This window comes from Theobroma cacao, chromosome 2, assembly GCF_053813885.1.
Source record: "Theobroma cacao isolate CCN51 chromosome 2, ASM5381388v1, whole genome shotgun sequence".
Taxonomy (NCBI): domain Eukaryota; kingdom Viridiplantae; phylum Streptophyta; class Magnoliopsida; order Malvales; family Malvaceae; genus Theobroma; species Theobroma cacao.
Genome location: NC_142640.1, coordinates 47125290 through 47148549, shown reverse-complemented (window position 1 = coordinate 47148549; position 23260 = coordinate 47125290). Strand labels below are relative to the sequence as shown.

The following is a 23260-nucleotide window of genomic DNA, read 5'->3' as shown; positions in this document are numbered from 1 at the left end:
CACTTCTTTATTTGACTGCAAGTAGGCCTAATATCTTATTTAGTGTATGCCTGTGTGCAAGATTCCAATCATGTTTCAAGGAATCACATTTGACTACTGTGAAAAGGATTTTTAGATATCTCCTGGATACTCAAAGCTTGGGCCTCTGATATCCAAAAGGTTCATCTTTTAATCTTTTTGGATATTTTGATGTTAATTTTGCTGGTAGCAAAACTGATCAGAAAAGCACTAGTAATAGTTGTCAATTCCTTGGAAACATGTTTGTGTTTTGGTCTTACAAAAAACAAAATTCTATTACTTTATCAACTGTTGAAGCTGAATATATATCACTAGGTAGTTGTTGTGCACCAATACTATAGATTAGGCAACAACTAATGGATTTTGGAATGACTATGCATAAAGTTCCCATACATTGTGATAATATGAGTGCCATTAATATCTTCAAAAACCCTATTCAACATTCCAGAACAAAGCACATTGAAATTAGACATCATTTTATTAGAGATCATGTGCTTAAAGTAGATATTAAAATAGATTTTATAGGCACCTTTCATCAATTGGCTAATATTTTCACAAAACCATTGAGCGACAAACAATTTTGTAAAAGTAGGAGAGATTTAGGAATGATTGATATTGATGAAGTCTAAGTTATGTTGAATTAGTCATGTTTTTGATGATATGCCTTATGATAATCATGTTCTTATCTTGACATAATTGATTATAAAATGTTTTGATGAATGATAAAAGAGAAATAAAGTTCAGCATAATCAGTTCAAACCCTCTCTAATCCATTAGAACATCTCTATCCTAAGTTAGCTAGGCAAGTCAGTGAATTCATAATCGATTAAAGGTGATCGTAATTGGTTAATGAAAATTTAACCCTTTAGAAAACCTTAAGTCAGAAACATAGTAACCGATTAAGACTTAAGTTAATCGATTAGAAAACCTTTAATAGTGAAAGGACTGTGGCGCGAGATTTTTTTTTTTTTAAAAAAAAAAACTAAGTAGGAGGTATGGGAAACCACCCACTCAAAACGTGGGTAACTAATTAATAACCCTTCATAAAAGACCCTCAACTTACTAAAAACCATACCTTGAGAAATGAAAAATGCCAAAAAATTCCAAATTTTTTTCTCTTCTTCTTCCTCTGAAACCCAAGAAACCCAAAAAAGGAAGTCTAATAGAAAAAACTTCTCTTACCCACAAAATAGCTGAAAAATCAAAAGGAAAAAGGAAAGCTGATGATTCTAGCACACTTTCCCCTAAGAAGAAAGGAAAAATCAAAGAACCTTCAGCCAAGAGGATGAAGGAAAGAAAAAAGAAAATGATAGAGAAAGGGAAAGGATCGGTAGATGTAAGAACCACCACAAGCAAAGGTTTGAGTTCCTCATCCTGATTTTGAAATCACTTGCATGTTGATAGGTTTAGAAAAATTGAGAATGCCACAATCTCTTGTGGGATGTTTTTTGACTGGGCTAGTTTTAGTGCTGCACCAGTAGTAAAAAAAATATTTAGAAAGGTATTTTAGAATATTGAAACTAAAGAATATGAGTACATTTGGGGATAAGATGTTTAGCCCCTCCTTGGTTAATGGAATTATATTCTAGCATTACTATAGACAAAAATGAATTCAAAGACCAAGAAAGGTTTGCAGAGGATAGCTTGAATGTGTTTCTAAATGATATAGACTTTCAAATCAGTGCCCAAGATTTAGGAGAATTTCTCAAAACTAAATTTGAAGTAGGATAGTACAAGATGCTTGAGAAATATGATCCGAGTCATCTTTAGGAGATTGTAACTGGACAAAGGAAAAAGTTTCCTTTCAGAAGCTATGATAGTTAGATTAAGAATGGTTAGCTTAAGATTCTACATTATTTCATAGCAACCACTCTGCATGGAAGAAGTAGTAGCTTTAGCTATGTTAGTGGACAAGACTTGTGGCTGATGGAAGCTATATTCAATGAAATCCACTAAATGTGGGAAGGTATATGGTACAAAGAATAAGGGTAACTGATAATTATATGATATAGAGTTATTTGGGTTTAATTTTGATAGTAATTTAGCTTAGTTCTTATAGTAATGCATAAAAATTAGTAGGTTTTATTTAATTATTTTAAATTAGTTAATTTAAGTGAGTCAATCTAACATTAGTTAATTTTATGCTTAATTTGGTGTTAATGTGGTTAAGATAGGTTGTTATTGATTTATTTGTATTTTTGTAGGTGTTTGATGAAACAAGAATTTTAGTGGAAGAAGAAGAGCAATTTCAAGGTACAAACTTCTACTGCACATGTTTTGGTATTTCAGCTGTAACTCTCACTACAGAGCTCCAAATGAGATGGTTTTTAGACCATTGGAAAGATAAGAGAAAAAGATACAACTATCACGTTTACCAGTTCACCCAGTTCGGCTTGGAAGGTTGTCAAAAATCTTGTTGAATTTGAAACAATATAGTAGTCTGAGAGCAATTACGATTTCTGTTAATTAATTGGGTAAGGCTGCAGCCCACAAAGTCTACTGAGGAAATCCCAGCTGAAATTGACTTCTTTCTTCATCCAACCTGGCCTAACTTCAAAGCCTTATAAAAACAACCTTCGAGAAGGAACGAAACACCAAGTTAACAGTTGAGAGTCAAGCCACAAAGTCATTAAAGCTAAGAAGAATTTGAAGGATTCAAAGAGATTTAGAGATCAAGAATACAATTTTTGAGTTTTTCTATTTATGTTTTATTCTCTTATTCTCTTGGTTTTGTTTTTAATATTTAAATTTTATTTGATGATGATGTGTGACTTGATGGGGAACTAAAATTTTTATTTAAGATTATGATTGAACTCAATATGTAGTCTGATTTATTTATCTCTCTTTTGCTATGTTTGACGGATTTAAGTTGTTTATTTTATTTTGTTCTTAATGCTTCTAATTGTCTGAACACCAATTAGATTAAATTGGAAACTTAGGTAAAACCTTGACGAAAGAGATTTAAGTAGACCTTGAATAGAATAGCATATGATCGAATACACTTAATTAATTAGGTGGTTTGATTTGCATATAGGATAGATATACACCTATAAGCCATGTGTAGCCTAAATTAGAGTACAAACTTAATGAATTTTTCATCAATATAATTTGCATAGACATATAATAAATTAATTGAGAGAGGTATTGATATGAGAAACTTGATAGAGACTTGTAAATAATTTAAAACTCTAAGTTAGCAACTTAATCCATTAATGTAAAGCCCGACCCTATAAAATATTTGTCATGACATACATATGATGGATAGTATGTTTACATACTAAAAGAGCCCCGAAAAATCGACAAAAGTCGGTATTGTACCTAGCGGTACAATAAAGTTGATCTACGCCTCGAACTAGGTCAAATAGGGATTTTAAGGTGAAATTCAAAATTTGACAGTTTAGGAATGACTTAAAATGGTGATTCGGGTTCGAGTATCAATTCGAAGTTAAACCAGAATTTTCACCATCTAAGGGCAAAATGATAATTTTGTCACCCTAGGGGCAAATCGGTAAATTTTCACCCCCGACACTTGTCAAGACTAAGGGATTTTATTCATCATAGAAATGGATAAATATGAGAAAATGTGTGGTGGAGAATTAAAGAATTAAAAGATAAATATTTAAAGTGTGGACCAATCACAAAGTGCCACGTGTCAAGCTTTATTATCTTATTATTAAGCTATAAAAATCAGCATAGAATCAGCCCATTCTCACCATAAGGGTCGGCCAAGCAAGAAAACAAGAGAGGAAAGAAAGAAAATAAGGAAAACAAACCCTAGCCAAGGAAAATTCAAGAGAAAGTGTGAAAATCCAAGGAATTAAGCAAGGTAAAGTGAAAATTCTTTATTTTTACTTGAGATTTACAATACCCATGCTTTATTTGCTTATTTCTATGGTTGAGAAGCATGATTTCATAGTGAATAAGTGGTAGGGCGAATGGGTATGGTGAGAGAAATGATGTTGGAATTGTTTGATTTTAAGTTATGTTAGTGATTAAGGTTAGTTTAGCATATTTAGAAGCAAAACAATAAGAAAAGAATCCATTTTTCCCATGAATCTTCATTGGCCGATTCTACCTTGATGTGTGTGGGTGATGGATTGTTATTATTTCAAGAGAAATGGCTTAGAAAATGATGAATAATGGTGAGAAAATTAAGTAAGAAAAATCACGATGTTAGTGCACTGTAATGGCCGAATTTTTCCATGAAGAAATGAGAGGGTTTTGATGCTGAAATTGGTGTTATTTGAATAATGTTTGGTGAATTGAGGTATTAGAAAATAAATGGAGTAATTTGAGATTAAATTAGACGCGTTAGTAATTTAATCGAATGATAGACCGAATTAGGTCAACATCGCATTTAAGCAGTTGACCGAGCATTCCATGCATTCATTTAGATTTAGAGAGCTTGAAATAGTTTATGACAAATTGACACAAATTATTGAATTTTGTGTCATGTGTGATGTATAGGTGGTGAGCTATTTGATAAGGATAAAGAGATTACACTAAAGACCGGGAGTAAGAGTATTTCTACTCCTGATACTGTGAGTAACCTTATTATCGTCTTAACTATCTAAAGTAGTTTTTATTCGTTTTTGTGATTTTATGAAAATTGAGTTAAATGGTAAATCCTTATGTTTTATAAGTAAAATGTGTTTAAATAAAATGATTTTATTAATTGTTTTGAAATTGAATTATGGTTTTGAAAATAGAGTAATTGGAGACCACTTGATGTGTTGTAAATTTATGGTTTTACATTGAATGGCTTAGGACAATATATGAGCATGAATGGTTAAACTGATTTTTGGTGTTAGAATTATTTGTACTGTGTATTCAGCCTTGAGAGGCTAGGTTGTGATAAATTGCCATGTCATGCAGATAAAGATTTTATAAATCAGGTGGTAGATAAAATAATCCATAATTCCTATAGAGGAGGTTCTGTGGACCAGCCTAAGAGAAGGGGCACAGAATCAGATATACCTTACCTCGATCGAAAAGCTGTGTAGAGGGTGTCTCTGGAGGTAAAGATTTGAGTGTACTTCACGTGGACCACCGCGTGAGAGTGAGACTCAGCCAATGCCAAGGCATGGCTAGATTTTCAAATGTAAAAATATGTTCATGTGTGTACTACACTGAACAATCTTGGTGGTCTCGATCAGATGCCTAGGCCAAGGCATCCTCGGGAATTATCTTGGCAGGAGCCAAGTTTTGTGAAATACATAAGCCAAGTTGATTATTTGAGTAAATTGATTATTGATGTTATGAAAAACATACTAGAATGGAATATCTTACTTGTCTCCATTTACTCGACTTTAGATGGTTTAGATGGTATCTGTTTACTCATTGGGATTTTATAATCTCACCACTCTCAATTTCTCACATTTCAGGCTCGGGATAGCCAGTAGATAGTCGATTGCATCAAGGACTTCAGTTAGCCTTGCATCTATAAAATTGTAGGTTCACAGACTCGCACCTTATTGGTTAGTTTAGGGCCCATGTGTCACTGTAAAAGTAATTTTATACTTCAGTTATCTACTTTAAAGTACATATGAATATATTTACCTTTTACACTACATAAATTAATTTCTCTACAGAAATTAAATATGTATGAAAATGCCTCTGTGAGCTAGAAAATAATATTATATTATTTTTATTTGGAAACTACTTATGATTTCTTGAAATGCGAGATTTAATAACTGTCGCTCATCGAGGAGATGCGGAAGCTGATGCTAAGCCTTGCGGGGCTCCGATCGACATTCCGAGTAATAAGTGCCTATTGGGACGTCGCGGCGGTTGTCATGAGCCCGATGGGAGTTCCGAGTCGTGACAATTAAACTGAGTTAAGAGAGAGGGACAATATTCAGATGAAGTATTGAGGGATACCATAATCTTAGGTTTGGTAATCATTATAAGTTAATAAAATAATTTTACTGATATATTTTAGATTAGTTTTAGTTATTAGTTTATTAGTTTTAACTTTAAATTTAATTGTTTAGATAAAATTAAGGTGTGTTAATTTTAGTAGTTAACAATAAGAATTAATTCAATTCTTTATGGGATCGACACTCTACTCATCATTATATTATCTTTACAATACGTATACTTACTTGGGTAGAAAATTGAACAACAGCAACCCTACTAGGGGATAAAGCAAACTTGCTTTATGGCAACATTCTTACAACTCTTGTGAAAAAGAAAGGAATTTGGATTGTAAGATTTCAATCTGATCTTACAAGGAACAAGGATCAGGGGATATTTCTAAGAAGTGTGCTTAAAATGAGTTACAAGATAAAGAGGAATGAATGCATTAAAACAACAAAAAGTATACCTCTGCTCCCTCGAACTGGAAGTCTTGCAACACCCTTCACTAGGGTCAGTCAACCCCCTCTTCAAAGTGAGATGATATTTAATCTTCTCATGAGGATAGATGGTAAACTAACAAACCAGGCTGATAAGATAAACAAGATTAAAGAAAAACTTAAACGTCTTGAAAATCTGCCGCTTCAAGAGAAAGGAACCAAAACCCCTGCATCTAAAAAACAACCAACAGCCTCAAGTGAATCTAGTGAAAGAACTGCCACATAGTAGTTTAAACCACATGAATTTAAACATGAAGGAGAAATCAGAAAAGATGAAGCTAAAAATGAAGACTTGAATCAAGCTAAGAAAGGAATTTCTATAAAAGAACAAGCTACAGAAACTAAAAAGGGAAAAAATGTGCAAAAAGAAATGGAAAAAGAATCTCAAGGTAAGGAAGAAAACTTGAATGAAGAATACTCAGCTAGTGGTAAAACTAACGAGAACTCCATTGAAGAGTCTAAAGGTATTATTCTCTCAAACTTTATTAAGGAAATTATCAAGGAAGCTAAAGCTAAGCAGACTAAACAAAAGGAAGACATAGAGCAGGAAACATAGTCAGTTCCATAAAGTGAAGAACCCACTACAATGCAAGCACATTAGGACAAGGGAAAAGGAATTGACATTGATATTATTGCAAAGAAACCTACTAGTAGGGGAAGAAAAACAATAGCAACCAAAACCAAAGTGTTGAAAAGAATAAAATCTGCCAAAATAGCTAAAGCCACTGCCAAACCAATTCCTAAATCTACATTACCTCAAGTTATTTCTTTTACATCTTCCTCTTCCTTAGAACCTGAATCCTTTCATTCTATCCGCATTAACCCTTTTAACATCAACCTAGGTACTGATGAATCCTTTGAATCAGATTAGGTGGTTTATAGCTTCATCTCTTTTTTTTAAATGATGACAAAAAGGGAGAGAAAAGTATAAGGAAAAATAGGAAAGATAGGAAAGACAAACTTAGTCCTTATGTTATGTTTTTATTGTCTTTACTTTGGTATGTTTTAAGGTGTGTTTTGAACAATGGTTATGCTAATGTTTTATGGTGTGTTTTGAACAATGTTCATGCTGTGCTATGAACAATGGTTGAATGTGGATGTTTTTATTGAATTGTGTTTATGCTTATGTGGCTTTTGTTTTCATGGTTGGATGATTTCATGTCTCTATTTTCATACTTGTATATTGAAAATTTTATTAAGGCACACATGTAGGGGGAGCACATACTCAAGGGGAGCAATGCCAAATCTGCACATAAATTCTTTTTATAAACATTACACTTTTAATCTAGAAGTGTTTTGTCATCATCAAAAAATGGAGAGAATGTTGACTCCATATGCTTTTGATGATAACAAAACATTCCTCATTTATTAAATGTCTAATCTTGTTATTTAAGTGTGCAGGATTTAAATTTAATACCCCTAACAAAGTTGTTAAAGGCAAGTTAAGAAGCTTGTTAAATTTAATAAAGAATTAATTAGTTAATAGAAAGAAAGATCAAGGTGATTGTAAAAGATAGAACTTTAGTAACTGATTAACAAAGAGCTGTAATTGGTTAAGGGATACCTACGTGCTGAAACCTAGTACCTTAAAGCGCCAAAATCAAGTTTGAAAAGATAATTGACTGTTAAAGGGAGCTAAAATGGAGAATTTCAAAATTCAAAGTATTTCTAGTTGATTTTAATCAGTTATGATTGAATGAAGTAAAGCTTCAATCAGTTAAGGGAAGAGTTGACTAATTAAAGAAAGACTACTGTGTAGAAAAAAATGAAAACAAAAAGTTTCTAATCAGTTAGAGCATGCCGTAACCAATTAGAAGAAGTCTGTTGAAGAAGAGAAGTTTGAAGTTAGAAATCTCTTAATCAGTTAGAGCCTTCTATAATTGGTTAGAGTAGAGAACACAGTAGCAAGGTAGTGCAAAACAAAGAAGCTGTAATCGTTAGAGCTGCCTGTAACCAATTAGCCGAACTTCGTCTCCCTTTTTGAATTATGCATTAGAGGACAAAATAATGGCTACAAGTGCATCAGAGTTTTTTTCAATGGCTAGAGACAATCTTTAACAGAAAAATCTGACTCCCCAAGCATAAAAAGAATCTCCAATAGGAAAAAAAATTGATTGGAAGAGAAAAGAGCCATTTTGAGTAAAAAGCCAAACATTTTTCACCGAAAACACTTGTTCTTCATTCTAAATCTAGAAAAAGTGTTTAAGTTTAGATGTAATATTTTCAAATTTGTAAAGTGTCATAGTTGGACTTCTTTTTCTTCTCTATCTTGGGAAATTAAAGTGTGGGAAGCACTCTAAAGCTTGTTGTAAAAGATTAGAGCTTGGGTTAGAAGCTCACATTGTAAAAGCTTGATGGAAGCTGTTAATTCCATTGATATAGTGAAGTTGGGTTGAAAATCCTTGATTGGGAAGATTAAAGTAGTGGATGTAGGTTAAGGGGACCGAACCATTATAAATAGCTTTGCATTGTCCACTTCTCTCTACCCTTCCTTACTTGGTGTCTTTTAACTACCACAAGCTTTATATCTATTTTCTTATAATCGGTTAAAAGCTCTATCACTCAAAAAAGGCTGATTTTTAATTTTTTTTAGTGCTATTCACTCCCCTCTAGCACTTAAATTGGACCAACACTTGGTTTGATCGTTTTAGCTTATTCCTTATTTTAATTGTTTTTTCTTATAGTGTTGTAAACCTTTCACTTTTTATTAAACACAACACACACAACATCATCTATCTACTTGTATATGTTGATGAGATTCTTTTCAAGGCAATGATACAAAGTCCTTGCATGATCTTATTCAAACATTAAACAAAAAATTTTCTATGAACGATCTTGGATTCATTCATTACTTTCATGGTAAATAAGTTTATAAATTTCATTAGGATCTTTTTCTCAATCAAACCAAATATGCTAGAGAACTTTTTGACAAAGTTTAAGTGCTTGATTGTTAACAAATCTCTACGTCACTAACATCCAAAAATCTCTTCCCCACCACTAAATCTTTTGAAGATAACCATCTATCTTGAAGCATTATTGATAGCTTACAATATTTAACATTAATTAAACCAAATATTACTTTTAGTGTTAATTATGATTTATGCATTAACCTGTTAAGCAAAAAATAAAAAAGTTATGCATTCACCCCACATCACTTTTAATTTGTTAAAAGAATTGTTAGATATGTTAAGATAACTATTGTTGGGATGAGCCCTGCAGCCAATTGGGATTGGCTGAGGCTTAATTCTAATCATGCAACAGTATCATTTATGTTGAATGATTAGAGGTTTTCCTTCATCAGTAAGACATTAATTATAATGAGTTATAAGTCTAATTGGATGAAGTCCATGAGATTAATATGCCTTGTAAGGAAACTGTAATGGGTTGCAGTTATGAGATTCCTATGCATCAAAGCATAATCTCAAAATGTTCCTGGTTAATGTATCATTGAGATTGGACATTAATGATGCTTAGAGACTGGTATATTCTATGTTCCTTACTTTGGAAGTAAGCAATCAATCTCATAGATTGAAGTATAGAGATACTCGAAACTAGAATATAGGTGTTTGCCTAGGAGAGCAAGTTCACTGAACATGACCCGCCATGAGAAGTGCATTTGGTAATACACTCTAATGTCTATGCAACACTTCTCATGTGTCAGTTGTGTAAATACTCCCTAAACTTGAGACACCAGGTTGTCTTATGTGTGGAGTGCTATGCTTTGATTTCATCCCTATGGGTGCCTAACCAAGGATGCCAAAACAGGATGCTTTTGTTTATAGTATGAAGCATGTGAAGGCAAATGAGTGGTTAAGATAGGAATCATTACCTCAAGTGTTTTAGAGGACATATCGTATCAATTCTTGGTTAACATTAGCTTATTGAAGTCCTTGGCCAAGGCAACATGGAGATTATGAAAAAGGTTTCATAACTCTCTATAAAAGCTAATGCTATAATTGTAGGAACAAATATAGAGGTCAATAAGAGTAGACACTGTACCAAGCTCTTATCATCTCCGGGATATATGATGAGGGAATGAATTACACTGATAGATTGTACACTAAAAGGTTGTCAAAGAACCCTTTGACTCTCCCAACAATTGGGTGGCCATGATGCATTGCTAGATGTCAATCTTGGTCTATGAAATTGATTATAAACTAATTGATTAAAATTTATATTAATCAATTAAGTCATTAATTAACTCCATTGCCAACATGTTGGGAACCTAATGGGTCACACACAATGATTGCATTTGAATTAAATTGAAAAAGTGACGATTTAAGTTAGACTTAAATCACATGCTAGGTAATTAACTTCTATAAACTTAATTAAAAAAGTTTAATTAAGTTTTTGGCATAATTATAAATAGTTATAACTATAAGGCCTTGATTGCAAAATATAAAGGAAATTAATTTTGATTTTAATTTCCAAGGACTTAATTAAAAGAGCTTAATTAAGTAATAGGCCCAATATTATAATGTGTTATAATATTGAGGGCTTAATTGCAAATTTGAAGTTATTTTAACCTAACTATATAAGTTACATTTTAACTATTTTTCCTTATGAGAGTTTTTCACAATTGAAGAAAACATAGTTTTTGTCAGAAAAAGAGAAACGTTTTCTTTCTTTGCCACCACTCCCTTTGTGTGAAAGAGAAAATTACTTATGAAGCAATTTTCGAGAAAGGTTCAACTAAGATTGTGAAAAAGAAGAAAAGGACAAATAGTTAAAAACTCCTTCCTTTGTTGAAGGTTCAAGTGCAATCATGTGTACTACCATTGGAGGCCAAGCACTTGATTGGCTAGGGTTTTTGCTCTTTGTGGTGTTCGTGGGATTGCTTCAAAAAGTGTCATCGTGATTACGAAATTACATGACAAGGTAACTTTCTAAACAATAATTTATTTTGTGCTTTTATGTGTTAAATATCACCAAGGTGATCCATGGGTGGCGGCATGTTTTGTTGTTTAGTTATAAAGGTTTTAATTTTCTTTCCGCTGCGTATTTTGAGTATGCCATCCATAGCCAAACCCATCAACTATATCATATGGTATTCGACTAATATCTCAAAATCCCTTCATTATTTGTGTTTATTCAGATGTAGGTTGGCCTAGACGGCCTTCCACACAACGATCCAAAATTGGCTTTTGCACATTTATTGGTGGTAATTTCATTCTTGGACTTCCAAGAAGCAATCCATAATAGCTCGAGTTAGTGCTGAAGCTAAATATCAAGCCTTATCCTTACTATTAGCAAACTCACCTGGCTATCCCACCTATTGCGTGATCTTCATCTCTATATGGCTCAACCAACCTTATTTTTTTTGTGACAACATATTTATTATATTAAAATATAAAACTTGGATGGAAAATGCACAAAATAGATGCAACATTTGTGCATGAAAAATGTGGGAAAGTTATTGAGGATACAAGGAATGAGGAGATGAAGAAAAGTTTAGATATAGTGGGTGAGTTTCTAAAATGATGTAATTGTAAAATCCAAAAATAGAAATCTCTTAAAGTTCTCACAAAATCCAATATCCAGTATTGCTTTTTTTACAAGATTAACATTCATGTATCAAGAGTGTAAATTAGAGGCAAAATATGGTATACGTTACATATATGTTTGATATGAGGTGTATATGTTTTGGTAATAGAATCAACATATTTGGTAGGTTCTAGGAACATTATGTAATGATGTGGCAATGATTTTACTATATTATCTTGGGAAGCATATAATAAGAATTGAAATTAACTTAGAATGGCTAGCATTAATGTATATATAAAAGATGATCTAGAATCATGATTCTCAATAAAAATCTCACTTTTGTTTCCAACATGAACTTTGAAGGGAGTTTTTTGCTCTTCAAAATTTTGAAAAAAAGAACTAGTACACTTGGCAGAAAGAGGGTAATGTAAAAATCACGATTATTTATTTCTTTGATAAGGCTTCCTTCTAGAGCTCTTTGTTGTAATTTGTCGACAAGAATGTATAGAAATGGTATGTAGATCTCTATTCAGACTGTAGATCTATATCTCTTCGTATTTTTTATTGTTCACAGTTCAAGTCAATATCACCATATACTGAAACTTGCTTCTTCAAGGTTTTTAAGGTGTTTGTATATGAAAGAATAGCTCCACAAAGTCAAAAATAAAATGAATCATTCCTTCCATTTTACTCTAGTTATGTTTGAATTGCTTCAAGGAAGATGATTAGATAAGTGGACAAACTCTAGCAAGATGTATAATGCAAACATGTATTATTATCTTTTAAATGGTGAATAGAAAGGAGAAAAAATATATTTCCTACAAAATTAAACTAGATAATTAAGGAATACTATTTATCAACAGTTACAATATAAAAGAATACTATATCTATGCATTATGATGACCACAAGTTACAAATTTTTAATATCTAAATCTACCTTAATTAGATTTCTTAGAAATTATACAAGTGTAAACCTGCCATGTACCAAAAAAAACAAAAAGTGACACTAGCCACCTAGGGATTTGCCATGGTAGTATGCCAGACACCTTTTTTCTGATTTTTTTTAATTCAATTTTTTATTTTTTATTTTTTAAAAAATTTTGATTTTTTTAGTTTAAGGGCATTTGAGCTTTAAAGGTTAAAAAAGGAGTCCAATTTAAAATCAAACCAGATTGATTTTGAATTTCAAAAGTTCAAAATGGCTCAATTTTAATTGGGTTTAGATCTAGCTTGATCTAATAATATAATGTAAATAAAAATAAAATAAAGTAAACTATATGGATGAAAAATCGCTATGGCAAATTGAAGTGTCTATATTAGAAATTGTACAAGTGTAGATATGGCAAGTATAAAAAAATGCAAATTAGGAGAGAGATTTTTCCATTACATATGGTATATAATTAGAGAAAAATATGGTATTTAATTAACTAAACGTTACGTTCTGTTTGATATGAGGTGTATATTTCTTGTTGATTGAATCAAATATATTTGAATGATATTTCGCAAGATTATCATGGGAAGCATATATCACAAAATTGAAACTAATTTACAATGGCTAACATTGTCGTATATATAAAAGATGATCTTCAATATTGATTCTCAATAATCTTAAACATAACTCGTTTACTAAACTGGAAATTCTTATTTAGGTAATGAGTTTAATTGGATCATTACGAGAACATGGAGAGAAAAAAATTTAATGTTGAAATTTCTTCAATAAATTAAAGTTATTTATTTATATTTATGATTACTGTTCTATATTTAATGTCCAATAAATTATTTGATTTTATAATCAAAATTTTAAAATATAAAAGAGTAATTAAAGTATTAAATCACGTGGAGCATGCATGTAAGACAAAAAACTAGTTATATATAGAGGAGAAATTCTTCGTTTCTCATCAGATCACCCCTTATTTCTAGACTTTTCTTCAACATTTCCTCCTTCCATGTATCCTCATCTTCCTTCCCATATTTCTCGTGCATAGATGTAGCATCTACTTCCATGCATTTCCCATCAACCCCATACATTAGGCGTCGGATATTTTAAGTTGAGAATCCACCAGCTTTGGAGTGGTGATATTAATCTCTTTAAAAGCATCAGTGAGCCTCTTGCTTTTTGTAGCCTCATCAACATTTAAAGTAGGTCTTCGTCTCTAGAGCCTCAATAGCCCCCCTACTTCGTCGAGTATAGTCAGCGTCGGTAACAAATATCTTTCCAACTTCTTCCATCGGGTCAACTTTTCAAAGCCTTTGCTAAATCAGTCGAGTTCTTTTTCATGCTTTCACAGTATTTCACCTTTGATGAACCAAATTTTGACTTACCAGGACCATTATCATTATTAGATTTTTCAGAAGTTTACCCTTAGAATTAGAGGAAATCTTAGGGGTTTCTTGCTTGGACTTGGCTGCCTTTGAAGTGCCTTGCTTTGACTTGGTGGAGCTTTTGGTGTAACACTACCATCATCTTTGGATTTGGTAGACTTGGGTGCGTCATCATTGTTCTCATTCTTGGATTCGTTGCCTACTTTTAAAGCAATGTCACCTAATGGTCTACCACTTTTGGGGGTATGATCCTTGGCTTTAGTAGCAATGTCATTCTCTGATTTACAGACACTCTTGGAGCCATCTTTGGATTTGCCATCCACTATACTATCTTCCTTTGTTTTGCAACGACACTCTGTGGCAGCACCCTTGGGTTTTCCAAACGAAGCTCCTTCACCCTATTTTGTTGAATCATCCATCTTAATTTTCTTTGCTGGTTGACCAGATGATTTTGCTTTCTTTTTTTGAGGCATTTAGATGAACCATCAAGACTTGGATGATCAGCTGCTTCTTCCTCATCTGACCCAGACTCCTCTTCAATAAGCTCCCAGTTTTCTCTTTTAAGATTTAAAATTTCTTCATCACCATCATTATAGTGCACCTTGTGCTTCGTTTAAACAGGATCAAATGTATGAATAACACCTTTATAGAAAGCACGACCTTTGACCCACCAGACCTTCACCTTTAAGCCAACCAGATTCTCACCATATTCTATAGAATCAAATGCTTTTTCTTTACTTTGGGTATGCTTTCTCTTGGAATTTGTCTTAAGGGTCTCCTCCATGCGAGAATCATTTTTGTTTGGCTTCACTGACTTTTGAGAAGCAACCATTTCCTTATCATAATTAATTCATACTTCAACCTCTTGTGTAATCACTTAAACTACACAAGAATAAGGTTCTCTTTGTGATGGATGCAACAGCAACAGGAAAAATCCAAACTTTTGATGGACCGTACAACTCATTTTCATGGCAAAATCATCAACTCAGAAAATATTCAAGTTTTTCTTTAAAGGGCTGGAGATTATTATCCTCAAAGTAACTAAGGAAAAGTCTTGTAAGCTTCAAGCAATGTTTATCCCCGAGACAGACTATGCTTGGGGAAATAGGAGGGTTATCGGGCTCCGGAAATGAAGAACTACTTCGTGGCTGAAAATAATACAAATGTTGATAAGCCTACAAAAAGCAAGACACTCGCTGATGCTATCGGAGAGATTAAAATCGGTAGATTCTCAACTTACAAAAGATCTAATGGTTAAGAAATGAGCTTGGACGGGAAATGCATAGAATTAATGTTATATTTGTGCATGAGGAATGCCAAAAAAATGCAGACGTTACATGGAAAGAAGAGGTGCTGAAGATAAGTCTAAAAATAGTCTAGAAATATTTAATCAAACTTTTACACTTTTATTTTAGGTTAAAATTGATGTAAAGAGTGAAAAATATATGATTATATTATTATATCAATTTAGTATGTCATGTCATCATTAATTATGATATATCAACAAATTACATCATAATCGATTATAATATTTTAGCATACCACATAAGCACACGTGACATATAATAATAAATAATATTTTGACTAAATCAAGTGTTAATTATAAGAGTTTATTTAATTCAAAATAAAAAATATAAAGATTTATTTTGTTCAAAATAAAAAGATAAAAATTTATTGAACATTATAAAAATATAAAGACTTATTTAATTTTTTAAAATAATTTAAAGATTTTTTTGTATATTATGCCTTAGTTTTTTGTGTCCTTCTAAATTAAGAAGCCACTAATTGCTTTTTGAGTGACTGCTCGTAGCAATTGTACAAATTTCTTACACCAAAACTGATTCTGTATGCCGCAGGGAGTCTCAAGCCCACAAGACCACTGACTTGTTTTGACATAACGGTTGTGAGATTAATAAAATTGTTCAAGGAAATAAATGTTCACATGGCAATTGCATTGAGAATTCCACCGCATGTGTCCGACCCAAAGACTTATCTCTCCGCATTGAGGCCCAATTGCAACCTTAATTACTTAGCAGAATTTGTCTAGCCCATAAAACTTGAGCTTTTCTTTTCCTTTTCTTTTTTGGTGTAACTTGTAATTGTGATTAGTGCAAGATGTTGTTCATCTTTCTCATAATTATATAGCTATCACATTGCATCATCACTATTATTACATGATTTTAAATAATTAAGGTCTAGAACCACCCTTCTTAAAAATGAAAATTTGAAAATTACTGAAATATTCAAACAATTAAATAATGATATTTATGAAAATAAATGTTGACAGAAAAAAAAAAAGCTGAGTGAAGCCTTTTTTAAGATATTATTATTCGTATATGGCATTGCACCTGATTATTACTATTTTTAATCGATTTTTACAATTAAATTAAAATATTTTTAAATATAAACTTGAATGGTCAAAGATATACAGTTTAATTAGATAAAAAAATTCATATATACGGATAATTAATTCAAGGTAGAGGTACTACTATTTGTAATAAACTATATATATAGTGATAATACATACGCATGTATGTATTTGGGATCAATATTTTTGTGACTAAGAACTACATGGATGCATGCACACATATATTTAGCTTTTCAATGTTCTAACAAACTATTAGATGTGAATAAATAGGTGTTTAAACAATTGAGAAAGGAAGAATAACTATTTTACAACTTAAAAACGCAGCAAAAATGGGAACAATAACAAACAATAAAGGAACTGTCTTGTTTAGACTATATGAGGAATAATTTCTAATATACATAAAAAAATTTAAACTTTTTTTAAAAAAATTCTTAATATGTTTCAAAACTTTGAATATACTTAATTTTTAAATAAAAGTAATTATATCATATACAACAACATTTTTCTACCCTTACAGTCACTTAGATCAACTTAATCCTGAATTTCAGCAACTTTCATTCCAGCATCAACGTTCCCACCATTTGCTCACAATTTATTAACGACAACAAGATCATTAAATCCACTACCATCTTCCTCAACAACACAAACTAATGTTCTCCTTGCATTGTCAAAGGCTAGTGCACCTTTATCACTTATAACTTAGCTTTCAGCATCAACTCAAATAAATTCACATATTATAACTACTAGATCTAGGAGCGACATTGTCAAACCAAACCCCAAATATGCATATCTAGCATACACATTCACAACTCACATACCCCATGAACCTAAAACACTCAAAACTGCCCTTCAACATGCAAGATGACTAGCTATAATCCAAAAAGACATTGGAGCACTTCATGCCAATGACACTTTGGAGCTTGTTTCATGAACATCCGATATGAATGTCATTGGAAGTAAATGAGTTTACAAAACAAAACTCAAGTCAGATGGCACATTAAAAAAATTGAAGGCTCGGTTGGTAGCAAAAGCATACTCCCAAGTGCAGGACTTAGACTTTTCAAAGACCTTTTTTTCCTACCATTAAACATGCTACTATGAGGGTTGTTCTTACGACTGCTTTAACACATAATTGGGACATTAAACAATTAGATGTAAAGAATGCCTTCCATGCCATCACCTCTAAACCTATTTACCTTGAGCATCTAAATTTCAAGATATTAGTAGACTCAATGTTTGCAAACTAAAAGAGGCATTATATGGTCTCTACCAAGCTCGACGTGCCTAGTGTGATCATTTTAGTTTATTCCTTTATCAATTGGTTTCTCTTGTAATATTACAGAGTCCTCACCTATATTAAACACAATAAACACAACATCATCTATCTATTTGTATATGCCGATGAGACGCTTCTCATCGGTGGGGATACAAAGTCCTTGCATGCCCTTATTCAAACATTTTTTTTTTGAAAGATAAGAAAATATTATTGAATAGAAACCATAAACATGCAGGACCACTCTTCCAAAGATAAGAAGACAAGGTCCCACATGAAGAGCAAGTCCAAATTACAAAGACACTCTGTAAAACTACCCAACCCCGAATGAGAACAAATGACCATGAACAGGACAACCTAAGGAAAAGATGATGAGAGAAGGCACAGCATAACAAAAGAAACAAAAAACTCAGTCGGGAAAAAAGAGACAACAGCTCCAACACAAAAAGCAGCCCAAAGGAGTAAGCAGCAGAAAACAAAACTCAAGGCAACAAAAATCAGCAATCATCCACAAAAGTCCGAAGAAACGAAGCCAACAAGATCAAAAAGTAGACAACTCAAAATTATTTTCAACAGGATGAACATTCAGCAGATCATCAACTCTTTCAACTCCAGCTTTGGCAAGGGAATCAGCAATAGAATTCTCAGATCTAAGAATGTGTTGAATATCCCATTGATTAACTTTGCTAGCCAGAGAAAGTAAATGAAGAACCTGATTTCTCAGCCTCCAAGGAGCCGAAGCAGGATCCTTTATCCATTTAATAGCAGTGGTTGAATCACTTTCAATAATCAGACCATGAGTAGTAACCCATCTTGAAGCAGCGAAAATAAGAAAAGCCTTTTTAAACTCTTATTCAAACATTAACCAAAGACTTTTCTACGAAAGATCTTGGATTCATTCATTACTTTCTTGGTATCAAAGTTCATAAGTTTCCCAAGGATTTTTTTCTCAGTCAAACCAAATATGCTACTGAACTTCTTGACAAAGTTCAAGTGCTCGATGGTAAACCAAATTTCTACCTCATTACCATCCAAAAATCTTTTCCCCACCACTGAACCTTTTGAAGATCAACATCTCTATTGAAGCATTATTGATAGCTTACTATAGTTAATATTAACCAGATCATATATTACTTTTAGTGCTAATTATGTCTCTCAATTTATGCATTCACCCTTTAAATATTACTTTCAACTTATTCAAAGAATTGTTAGATATGTTAAGAGCACTGTATAATTTGTTATTCAACTAATATCTCAAAATCCATTACTTATTTGAGTTTATTCGGATGCAGGTTGGGCTGGATGTCCTTCCACACAACAATCTAGAATTGGCTTTTGCACATTTCTTGGTAGTAATTGTATTTCTTGGAGTTCTAAGAAGTAATTCATAATAATTCGATCTAGTCCTGAAGTTGAATATCAAGCTTTAGCCTCAATTGCAACAAAACTCATATGGCTAACCTACCTATTGCGTGATCTTCGTCTCTATATGGCTCACCAAGCCTTATTCTTATGAGACAACATATTTCCTACTCAAATCACTATTAATCCTATGTTTCATACTTGAACAAAACAGACAGAGGTTGGCTATCACTTTGTTCGTAAAAAGGTGGCCTTAAAGGATCTCTCAAAGGCAAGTTCATTCCTTCAAAACTAAAAGTAGCAAACAGTCTCACTAAGAATTGATACACCATTCAGTCACAACTTTGACCCTATAGTCACTCTCCCTACCGTTGCATAAAGTTTCCTTGTATAACAGATTTTGTAACCTATTTAAACAAGAGGACAACCAGCTAAGTTCTCGAGCTACAACACCAAAAATTCAAATCCTTGTCTTCTTTTCCTTCTCTGCCTCCTATCTCTCTTTAACTCTCTCTCTGCCTCTCTCTTTCTAAATTTTTTTAACTAGAAATGGCAACATCGTAATCATTGTTTGCGGCTGAAATTCCTATTTAGAGAAGCCCATGGAGGATCCAAATGTTAAGTTCCATGAAAATCTTGATTGTTGCTTTATTTGGATGGATGCCTCTTTACCTGTTACGAATGGGTAGGAAAGCACGTCGATTAGGGATCCAAAGATGGAGAACTATTTTTTGATTGAGAAAAAACTAAGTGTTTGGCGAGGCTACGAAAAGCAACATCCTCAAAAATGTTATTGAAGAGATCAAAACCAACACTCGGAAGTTGGTAAACTCTTAACTTTAAAAGATTCAACAGTTTAGAGATGAACTTGGATGGAAAGTTCACAAAATTGATGCTACATTTGTGCATAAAAAATGCAGGAAAGATGTTAAGCATACAAGGAAGGAGGAGCTGAAGAAAAGTTTAGAAATAGTGGGTGAGTTTCTAAAATGATGAAATTGTAAAATCCAAAAATAAAAATCTCTTCGATTTCTCACAAAATCCAATATCCCATATTTCTTTTTTCACAAGATTAACATTCATGTATCAAGACTGCAAATTAGAGGAAAAATATGGTATACGTTACATATTTATTTGATATGAGGTGTATATTTGTTGGTGATAGAATCAACATATTTGGTAGGTTCTGCCAACGTTATGTAATGATGTGGCAAAGATTTGGCTTGATTATCTTGGGAAGCACATATTACGAATTGGAAATTAACTTAGAATGGCTAGCATTAATGTATATATAAAAGATGATCTGGAATTATGATTCTCAATAAAATTCTCACTTTTGTTTCAAGAAACATGAACTTTGAAGGGAGTTTTTTGCTCTTCAAAATTTAAAAAAAATAAAAAACTATTACATTTGGAAGAAAGAGGAAAATGTAAAAATCACTTTTATTTATTTTTTGATGAGGGTTCCTTCTAGAGCTCTTTGCTTTTATGGTAATTTGTTGGCAAGAATGTAGAGAAATGGTTTGTAGGCCTATATATACATATTCACACTATAGATCTATATCTCTTCGTATTCTTGATTGTTCACAGTTCAGGTCAGTCTCTCCTGTACTGAAACTTGCTTCTTCAGGTTTGTTAGTGTTTGAATATGATAGAATAGCTTCACAAATTCACAAATAACATGAATCATTCCTTCCATTTTACTCTAGATATGTTTGAATTGCTTCAAGGAGGATGATTAGATCCTTCATTTTATTATCTCAACTCCTTTAGTAATTTTTTAAAAAAATGTCATGTCCATGTGATCACTCTCAGTTTTACGTAAGGGATGATTTTGTTCCTATTCTCCTACAAAATTTTTGTTTTTAGGATCAGTATACAAATTGATTTCCTTGGATTTGTTCACCATTCCATTGATTTGTTTACCTTTGAATTTGTAAATGCATAGAATGAAAGGTATAATATGGTTATTCAAATAATTGGTGCAGAGCTCGGGAAGGAGAAGAAAAGACAACAAGTCAAAAAGCGAAAGGTGAAAGTTTGAATCTAGCAGGTTAGTTTGAATGCATAATTCATGCCTAAACTTCTTGTGTAATCATTCAAAATCAGCTATGATTTATTGACTAGAAAACTTTCAAATCACTACATGAAAATCGTCAGTCTGAGTGCCTGGCAATTTGAGATTGCGTATATTTTTTTTCAGTTCTCTTCTTTTTTCTGTTTAAGATTAATTTTAATTACACATAAATTTTTTGGACTAAGAACAAGATTTTATAAGGAAAATTCTTGTAGCATGATTGTCGATGAAGAAAACAAAATTAGAGAAGCATGAATGGCTGTAGGTAGTGTTTACTTTTGTGCTTGCTTGGTTGAAGATGATTATTGTGGCTTATGTTGAGTTTAACATTGGTATTGGGTGGTTCTACTCATTGTTTCAATGTTTTGGTGATTAAAAGTCTGATGGTTATTATGCTGGTTCTCTTAGCATTTTAATATTATACAAAGCAAATTGAATGATTTTAAGTTAATCGTAAATTCAAAGTAAATTCAATCTTAAACTTTATATATCTCTTATACAGTTTAAACATTTTACAAGTTGCACGTATTTAATTGAGTGTTATAGCTTGTATTATATATTGCATCTCAAAACTGTTGATTTTTCATAGTGTTTTTCCCTAGACTTTTTGAAACAATAATAATTAATTATTCGCCATTAAGTTTCTTTAATTATTGTCATTTTTATCATAACTACTTAAAAATTTTGAACTAATGTATGAACAAATTTACAATATTTTTGCTGAGCAAAAAAAATTTTACAACATTTTTATCTTAAGTACTTAAAAGACTAATTGAAGTACACAAACATTCATAGTTTTATATGCAAGTTACATGTTGTGTGATCATTTGTATTTACATTTTATACAAAATTTATTGTTTGTTAAATATAGCCTTCTTCAACTCTTATGTCAGCCAAATAACTATGAACACCATTGGTTCTACTTCTGCTCAACACCAAAATGTGAAGAATAAGGTTATCTTTGTAATGGGTGCAACAGCAACAGGAAAATCCAAACTCTCAATTGACCTTGCAACTAAGTTCCATGGGGAAGTCATTAACTCGGACAAGATCCAAGTTTTCAAAGGGCTAGATATTATAACAAACAAAGTCACCGAGGAAGAGTCTCGTGGTGTGCCACATCACTTGATAGGGATTGTGGATCCTGAAGAAGATTTTACTGTTGGTGACTTCTGCCATCATGTGCTGAAAGCCATTGATACAATTTTGAAGAATGGTCATATCCCCATCATTGCCGGTGGATCAAACTCCTACTTAGAGAAGCTTGTTGAGGATCCAAGTATTAAGTTTCGAGAGTATTTTGATTGCTGCTTTATTTGGGTGGATGCTTCCTTACCTGTTTTGTACGAACGGGTAGGAAAACGAGTGGACGAGATGGTAATGAATGGCCTAGTGGAGGAAGTTCGAGCGGTATTTGTTCCCGGAGCTGACTATACCCGGGGAATTAAGCGAGCAATTGGGGCTCCAGAAATGGAGAACTACTTTTTAGTTGAGAACAACATCAAGGTTGATGAGGCTATCAAGACAAAGATCCTCGCTAATGCTTTTGAAGAGATTAAAATCAACACCAGAAAATTGGTAGATTCTCAGCTCCGAAAGATCCAACGGCTGAGGGACGAGCTTGGATGGAAAATGCACAGAATTGACGCCACATCTGTGCATGAGAAACATGGGAAAGATGCTGAGGATACTTGGAAGGATGTGGTGTTGAAGAAAAGTCTCGAAATAGTGGGTGACTTTCTAAAGTAGGAAATAGAGGATTTCTCTAATTAATATATAAGTTATCTTTCGGGATATAAATTCTACAGACATTTCTTTTTATAATAAACAATTTTTATGTTCTATGCATGGTTCGAATAAGAGAACGGTTTATATATTCTCCTATTCTATTTATATTAAATTTAATTAAGAGTGGCTATCTCCATTTGCAAAATTGTAGTAGTGTTTATTTATCTCTTAAAAATGTAAGACTTTCATTTAGGGTTTATATGAAGAATCGG

At 32.5% G+C, this 23260-nt stretch overlaps 2 pseudogenes; one reads left to right on the top strand and one right to left on the bottom strand.

Annotated features, from left to right (window-relative positions):
• Positions 1-14091: 14091 nt before the first annotated feature.
• LOC148764339 (uncharacterized) lies at positions 14092-15024 on the bottom strand (annotated as a pseudogene).
• Positions 15025-22163: 7139 nt separating this feature from the next.
• On the top strand, positions 22164-23009 carry LOC108660727 (adenylate isopentenyltransferase 3, chloroplastic pseudogene; annotated as a pseudogene).
• Positions 23010-23260: the final 251 nt, after the last annotated feature.